This window comes from Silene latifolia, chromosome 2 (assembly GCF_048544455.1).
Source record: "Silene latifolia isolate original U9 population chromosome 2, ASM4854445v1, whole genome shotgun sequence".
Classification (NCBI taxonomy): Eukaryota; Viridiplantae; Streptophyta; class Magnoliopsida; order Caryophyllales; family Caryophyllaceae; genus Silene; species Silene latifolia.
Window position 1 is genome coordinate 163743116 of NC_133527.1, and position 8096 is coordinate 163751211.

Consider the following 8096-nt stretch of genomic DNA (forward strand, 5'->3'; position numbering starts at 1 on the left):
GTCGACCAGCTGCCACTGAGGAGCTGCGTGTTCCAAGAAGTGTGGAGTGGGTATATGCGCATATATTGACAAGAGCTTGATCAATTTTACTACCTTTCAGATATCTTGGCAAATATTATTTCACGGTTGCGATCGTGTGCAGACCTTGACAGTTATGATTGTCTTGGTGTCTCGAAGTGTATGGGACATGTCACTTAAATGGGACCTCTGAGTCCATTCATTAGCCGTCTGTTCTTCCCCACGATTCTGGTTGCTATACCAAGTCAATTTAGTCGTTCGGTCCTATTGAGCACTAGGGGTGAGATGTAAACCTCCTAGTATCGATATGATCGACGAGATTGATGCTCCCACTCGTACTCAAGGTGAGATATAAGCCGTGAGTAAGCGTGTGACACTAGTAGTCACGTCCCGTGCTTTTTATGAAGAAAATAAATATTTTAAAAAGGAGTGACTACAAGTTTTATCCGCATAACATCTACTTGGATTTACCATATGCTGATTTATATAACATGTTGTTGAACAATGTCTTTATATTTACATATTTATTATGTCACATGCCAATATGAACCAATGTGTTACTTCATGTACATATCACATGTGTGCACGTCGATGTTGTAATGTGACTGGATTTGTATGTTTGACCGCCTAATTGCATTACTAATATTCTCCATGATAAGAGGCCGTTGATAGAGGCCGGTTAGGTTACTCTCACTAAGTGGGGCAGTTTTATTTTAATGATGTTTCAGGTAACATGGATCTTGAAGACTTGGACTTAGGAGGGTACTGTCGAGAGAATAAAACATCTTATGTTGATCTTTCATGAGTTTATGTAGCAAACTTTTTTTTAAAGTCGGACCTTGCTTTATTTTGTAATTCGGATATCAGACCTTGTTTTATGTTCTAAACATCCAGTTTTATGAATCAACTCATTATGAGTTGACGGTTTTAAATTTTACTGATTTTTATGACTTATCTTTCTTTCCGCTTTCGTTAATTAAGTCATTAGAGAAGTGGTTGTTACTGATTGGTATCGTGAGCGACCTTGAGACTGTGAATAGTAATTGTGCGATACATTATTATTTCACCTATCGAGGAAGCATCCGGGACTCATGACTTTAGGGTAAAATAAAATGTAATAACTAGAACTCTTAGATCACTAAAATGAGAGAATCACTAGCTAACCCTTACGATGAATAATAAGCGAGGATATATGTTTGGGAGGGTAGAACTACCTGAAAGAACCTAACCGTCATAAGGATCAATGTTTGTGCTGCCTTCTTCATGCTCTGTGTTGATTACTTGCTTGAATTGTCTGATTAACTATCTAACTTAGCATGTATGCGCGCTATCCCTAGCTAGCATCTTAGAACGGACCCCAACCTAGGAATACCGCCGTTTAGAACCTGACTTGGATTTCATCTAGATGGTGAGATCAAGTAAGAGACCCATGGAAATAACTAAGGAAGAAGTTGCAGAAGTAGAAAGGAAGAAGAGATTCAAGAAGTGGCTTAGGGATCACCCTAACAAGATAAGAAGGATTAAATCGGCACACCAAAATAGGACTACTGACTGGGAAGATGAGGCCAATAATTTTCACTTCGCCCGCCGGGAGAGGAACCCCAAGCTAGAAGCTGCTACAAAGAAAAAGGACAACGCTCGAGCAAACTTCTGTGGCAATGGCCCAATTTTCTTCTTCGAAAGACCAGACTACCCAAACTTTATCAGAGTTTGTGAATGGAGGTTTAAGGAATATAATGTACCACCCGATTGGAAGGTAGAATTTGCCACCACCAAGCTGATAGGGAAGGCAGAATTATGGTGGAACCGCATCTTAGCCAGAGGAGACCAAGAGAACCATTACTATGATTGGTATGAGTTCAAGTTAGCACTCAATGCCTGTGCCAGAGCAATCGAGAAGGGAGCAAGATTTCTGTACTAGATGGAGACTAGGAAACCTAAACCCTAGCTCAGCCTACCGTAGGTTTAACTGCGTTCTTTTATGCTAGTTATAGATTTCTTTGTAACCGCCACCTAATGAAGCTACTTCGTGTTAGCTTGTAACAAGGAAGTTAACAATGAATTCGTTCTTGTTCTTCTTGTTTTGTTCTACTTTTGTCTCACTTCTGGTTTGTGCATGTATTTTCTTTTACTTGTGCTGATGATACCACACCTCGAGCAGATGACAGTAACAAGAAGCAACGGGAATGGAAACGGAAATCCCCAAGAGGACTTACGGAGACAAGGATATGAGGAGGCTATGACTCGGATGGTCGCTCAACTAGCCGCATCACAAGTAACAATCACGCAGCTCGAACAACAGAACCAAGCAAGGCAACAGAACACAGGAACCAGAACAGCAACCAAACCGGCAACTGCAACGCAACTTAACAGGCAGTAACTAACCAGGACCAACACCAACACCAACACCATCCCTCCGCTTTCGATCAGTTCTCAAAGCATCGACCTCCGTCTTACTATGGCTCCGACGATCCTAATGATCTTGCAAATTGGCTAGCGGAAATGGAGAAACTGCTGAGGCTAAGCCACACTCCCGAAGAGGAAAAGATTGAGATAGTATCCTACTACCTCAAAGGAGCAGCGAACGATTGGTGGACAATCGCTCAAGAAGCTTTCAAGACAACCCCTGGATACGGATGGAACGAGTTCAGAGCCAGCCTCGAGAAGAAATACTATCCTCCATCTATGAAGCATCAGAAGGAATAAGAGTTCCACAACCTAGAGATGGGAGCTTGATAATAAGAGATTTGTCGTCTTTTCCCTTTACCAAAACTATTTATGAAAACCCAATTAAATGTAGTATTTAGTCGGGGTCGAACACGAAGACGGCGGGGGTTTCTACTAGGTCCAACTTAGAGTCAAGTTTAATCAACAATGAAAGAAGGGGTTTTGGTTTTAACTACTAGAGCAATTAAACAAGCAATCTAATGAAGATGAATATAATTGATTAAAGGCTAGGGCTTTTGAGTTCATCTAAATGGTTTAAGGGCAAACATGATGATTTAAGGGGTCTATGGTAAGAGTCTATCCTAAGATGCAAAATCAATGTCTTGATTATCCTAAAGGTGACAACTAACTCTCATTAAGTATCACACTTCTCTTAAACATACAACAAGACCACCACAAACTTTCATTCAATGGGGGAATTAAGCAATAATGAAAAAAGGCACAAGCTTTCACTCATACAATTCATCAAACACCTTGTGTGCATGAACAAGAAAGATAAACAATCCACCAAAGACCCAAATAATCATACAATCATGCCCATAAACTCCATATAGACTCCCCCTAAACCCTAGAAGGAAATCTACTCACTCATGTTGGGGATGATTATGCTAATAAGAGGAGAAGAACAAATAACATGTAAAGAGAACATGATGATTGTTATAGCAATTATAAAAGCCAAGAGAAATGTAAACAAATGATTAACAAGTAAATAAGAGAGGAAATATACCAACACAAGTAAAGATGGTTGCTTGATTGAATAATAAGAAGGAAAACCCTTCAAAAATCCCCAATACAATCTTCAAAGACCAAGTGTAAACAATTGACAATTACTTAAACTAACTAATTCTTAATAAATATTAATAATAATTATTGAAAGATTAGAACTTGATTAAGGAAAGATTACAATAAATATGGAATGTTTTTCAGATCTAGGGTTGTGTGTACAAAGGGTTTATGGAGGGGGTATTTATAGGATATCATTGGATTAAGGGAGGAAAAGAGAAAAAGCCCATTTGCGTGCTTCGTGTTCCTGTGCCGGCGGGCCGGCTGCCGGCCTCATGTGCCGGCAGCGCGTTCTTCAAAAACTGAGGAAAAATAGATGTTGCGTAATTCCTTGCCGGTGGGCCGGCTGCCGGCCTGCCGGCAGAGAATTCTCCTTCTTGATATTTTCTTCCATTTCTTCATGCAAGCTGCCCTCTGCCGGTTGCCCGGCTGCCGGCTGCCTATGCCGGCAGCGCGTTCCTCAAATCTTTGGCCAAAAACTTCATCAAAAATTGCCTAAGTGTTGGACTTGTGTTCCCTGCCGGTGGGCCGGCTGCCGGCAGAGAATATCTTCCTATTTTTTTCCTCTTTTCTCCTCACAGCACCATCCCCTGCCGGTGGACCGGCTGCCTGCCGGCAGAGGATTGTCCTCAGCTCCTCATCTCCCCTTTCTTCATGTAAAGGCATTAAAATGCCTTTATTGCCCCAATTCCTCTATACTCGACTCGGTTCCTACAAAAGGACACACAAAATAACAAGTACGGGGATCGGGCACAAAATGCAAGGAAAGGCAACGAAACCGACTCGATATGAGCCGGAATGCATAAAAGAAAGAGGGAAATAAGGTGTAAATAAATCGTATATCAACCTCCCCACACTTAAACCTTACTCGTCCTCGAGTAAGTCCAAAATCGATGTACAAGTCCCTACTACAATAGATATGGAGAGTGGGTGCACAAAATAAGCATCACTCAACTAAGCTACTACCTAAGCCGATCGAGTATTAGCGCACTCAACGCCCCTTCAACTCGCAATTTGACACCCATGAGGGGAGAGTGCCCTATTGCAAGGCAAGTTGGGTCTTGCTACAAAATTTTTGACACAATCAACAATGAAGCATGAATCAAAATATAGGATGCATCAATCAATGTCAACCCGACATTACCTCTGAACTGAAACCCGAAACCTGCCACGATACAAACACACCAACAGCATCCATCGTTCACCCATAAACTCACCACCATTGCAACCTGACATCACCACTCATCATTCATCACCATTTTCGTCTTCATTAACCGAGCTCATCATCAACACTACATCACCATTTCAGCTCGTCTTTACACCTCCCCTGCTCACCTCCATTAAACCACCAGACCATTCAAATCGACCAAAACCAACCCGCTATTACTCCATCGCCATTAAACCCATGTCCCTTCTCCTCCATCATCAACGATCAGTAACTTCACACCAACAACAACCAGACCACCTTCGTTCCTTCTCAACAATCAAGCGCACCAGCAGCATCTTCAATCCGAGCTCCATCACCACTCCAATCAACAACAGCAATTCCACCATCACTTACCGTCACTTCCTTATCACTTTCATTTCACCATGATAACCACCCTTTACCACCATCTCACCTTCAAACCACCATCATACCGGCAGCAGCAACAATATCAACAATTGAAGCCCGAAAACCCGACCACACCATCATTCTCACGCTCAATTTAAACCGCATATATGCACTATACCGGTCAACCGGCAGCCGCCCTCAAACCGGCAGGGAATACCTTAACATTTTGGTCCAATTAATCATGCACTCGCTACCGGTCATGACCCCGGCAGCCGGCCTACCGGCATACAACACGCATCAAATCTCGAATATCAACTTTTGTGATCCTCTACCGGTGCCCCGGCAGCCGACTCACCGGCATGCAGCACGCAACACGAAATTACTCCCCTTTCTTAATTGGCCTCGCTACCGGTTCCTACCCCAGCCGCCGGTGTGCCGACACAGCCATCCCCCTACTGCGTTTTGCTCTAATCGCAGATCTCCTTGTTTTGTTTTTGAGTAATGGGTCGATGGATTAGTTATTAGATTATTATTATTACTAATATTATTATTATTAATATTTTTATTAGATTAGTAATTAGAATACTATTATATATACCTAACCTTACCACAAGAGACTACCTCATATACCACTACATTAGATAGAAATTAGTTTACCTTAGTTTTATTCTCTATAATCTCTCTATATTGTAACTCAAGAACCCTAATATTTACTCTCTCATTTTCATTCAATAAAATTTGCAATCTTTCTTTAATTATTAGTTTAATTCTTCCTTTATTTATGCAAGTTCTTCATCTCTCATTAGTATACAATTAGTATTTTGGGTTGTATTTGAAGATTAGAAGAAATTCATTCTTCCATTATTATCCAAGATTGTTACTTTCCTCTTTGTTGGTACAATTCTCATCTTTTATTTACATTATTTTCATTTGTTTACATTTCTTATGTTGGTTAATTGTTATTCATTCAAAGTTCCCATCTTTATCATGTTTACAATGTTTACTTGTGTTTTGTTCCATGTTATTGTTAGATTTTCATCCTTAAACATGTGTGAGTAGTTCTCCTCTAGGGCTTAGGGGGATCTCGGGTCTATAATGGGTATGATTTTGGGTTAGAATTATAAGGAATTGGGTGTTTTATTGGTTGTCACTTTCTTGCACATGAAGTGTTTGTAGAATTGCTCCTATGAAAGTTTGAGTATTTTCTCACATGTTTAGTTGTCTTGGTGTCTATACTAGTGGAATCTTGGTGTGTAGACTATTGGATGATCTTTGTGTATGTGTGTGATGAGTTTTAGTTAATCACATGAAAGTGGGTTAACGAATTATAGGTGCCCTAAGACATTAGGCATAATTTCTTGACTAATTGAATCACATATTCCCCATATTTGCCTTGTTTCATGCCCAATGACCCGAGTGAACGCGAAAGCTCTAGTCTTTATCATATTGATTAATTACAATTTTATTTAGTTTAAATTTGACACCTTATTTGCATCTTAGTTTATCATAAATCAAACCTCTTTCATTATTAGGCTAAATTGGGACTTAAACCGACCAAGTATCTAACCCCCGCCATCTTTGTGTTCGACCCCGATTGAATACTACTTTTAGTTGGGCTTTATAAATTGTTTTTGGTACCGGAAGTGACGGCAAAACCCGGTCATCAAAATGGCTTAGAGTCTTTGCTTTAGTCTCATCTCGATTGTTAGTTTGTTTTAGTAGTTGTGTGTTCTTTGTAGAGTGTGTGATTTCTTGCCTTCCCCTAGTGTGTAAAAACACTAGGAGACTAACGATTTGTCAAGTGCATGCCTAGAAGGAACCACCAAGCTCTTCTCTTCAACTCCGACCCCGAAAGGCTTTTTAGAACCTTGAGGACAAGGACCCTTGAGAGAGTTAGGAATAGTTCCCCTCAAGCAAACTTAGACCAACCAAATTCACACATCCCACAAAATATTGATACCACAACCACACTTCAACCAAACCTCACAATTGAGACTCTACTAGAAAACCCCTTTCATAACTTCCCTAATTATAATAGCCCACCCCAAACACCACCACATCAAGTACCAAATCCACCACCACAAATGACTCTTAGAGATCATAACCGGCCTAACCATAATGATTCATGTAACCCTATCAATTTTGGCACCTTGGCCCCAAACAACTTTGAAATGCATCCCGCCCAAGTCGGGTTAATTGAGAAGGACTTGTTCGGGGGTCATATTGAAGAGGATGCCCATGATCATCTCCGGAAGTTTAAGAGGAAAGTTTCAATGATGAAGAAGAATGGGGTGTCCGAAGACACCTTGCGAATGATGTTGTTCCCATTTTCATTGACGGGCAAAGCGGACCGATGGTTGAACATCCACCCACCGGATACTTTTACTACTTGGGATGCTTTGGCTAAAGCATTCATGGCCAAGTATTACCCTTCCTCCAAGACCGCGATGCTCCGTAATGAGATCCATACGTTCCAACAAGAGGATGGAGAGTCTTTGGGTGAAGCTTGGGACCGTTATCAAGACTTGATAGCGAGTTGCCCCCACCATGGAATACCGGAATGGTACATCACTCATACATTTTTCCAAACTTTGCTACCAAGGACTAAGGAGATGGTAAATGCCTCCGCGTGGGGAGGATTTGATCACTTGAGTGATGAAGAGGGCACGACATTGATCAAGAAAATGGTAGACTCGGAAGCAAACTATGGTTCTAGAGGAAACATGCTAAGAAGGAATGGGAAGTTTCCTAAGGAAAACACCTCCAACTCCGAGACAAATGCCAAGCTCGACTTACTCACAAAACAATTTGAGAAGTTTTCAAGAAATCAAGTGAACCAAGCCGCAACCTCATATGGGGCACCCATGGAAGAAGTGGCTCAAGTCGCTAGTTGTGAACTTTGTGGAGGAAGTGGCCATACTTATGACTTGTGTGGCAACAATTACAATGGGGTCTATGAAGAGAATGTTCAAGAGGTTAACGCTTTTCAAGCCTTTAACAACAATTCAAGCCCCAC

General features: G+C 41.2%; 1 non-coding gene across 1 annotated transcript; it reads right to left on the bottom strand.

Annotated features, from left to right (window-relative positions):
* Positions 1 to 7527: 7527 nt before the first annotated feature.
* On the bottom strand, positions 7528 to 7634 carry LOC141644878 (small nucleolar RNA R71). Its single transcript, XR_012544480.1, has one exon. It is a non-coding gene; the product is annotated as a small nucleolar RNA R71 (small nucleolar RNA).
* Between the last annotated feature and the right edge of the window lie 462 nt (positions 7635 to 8096).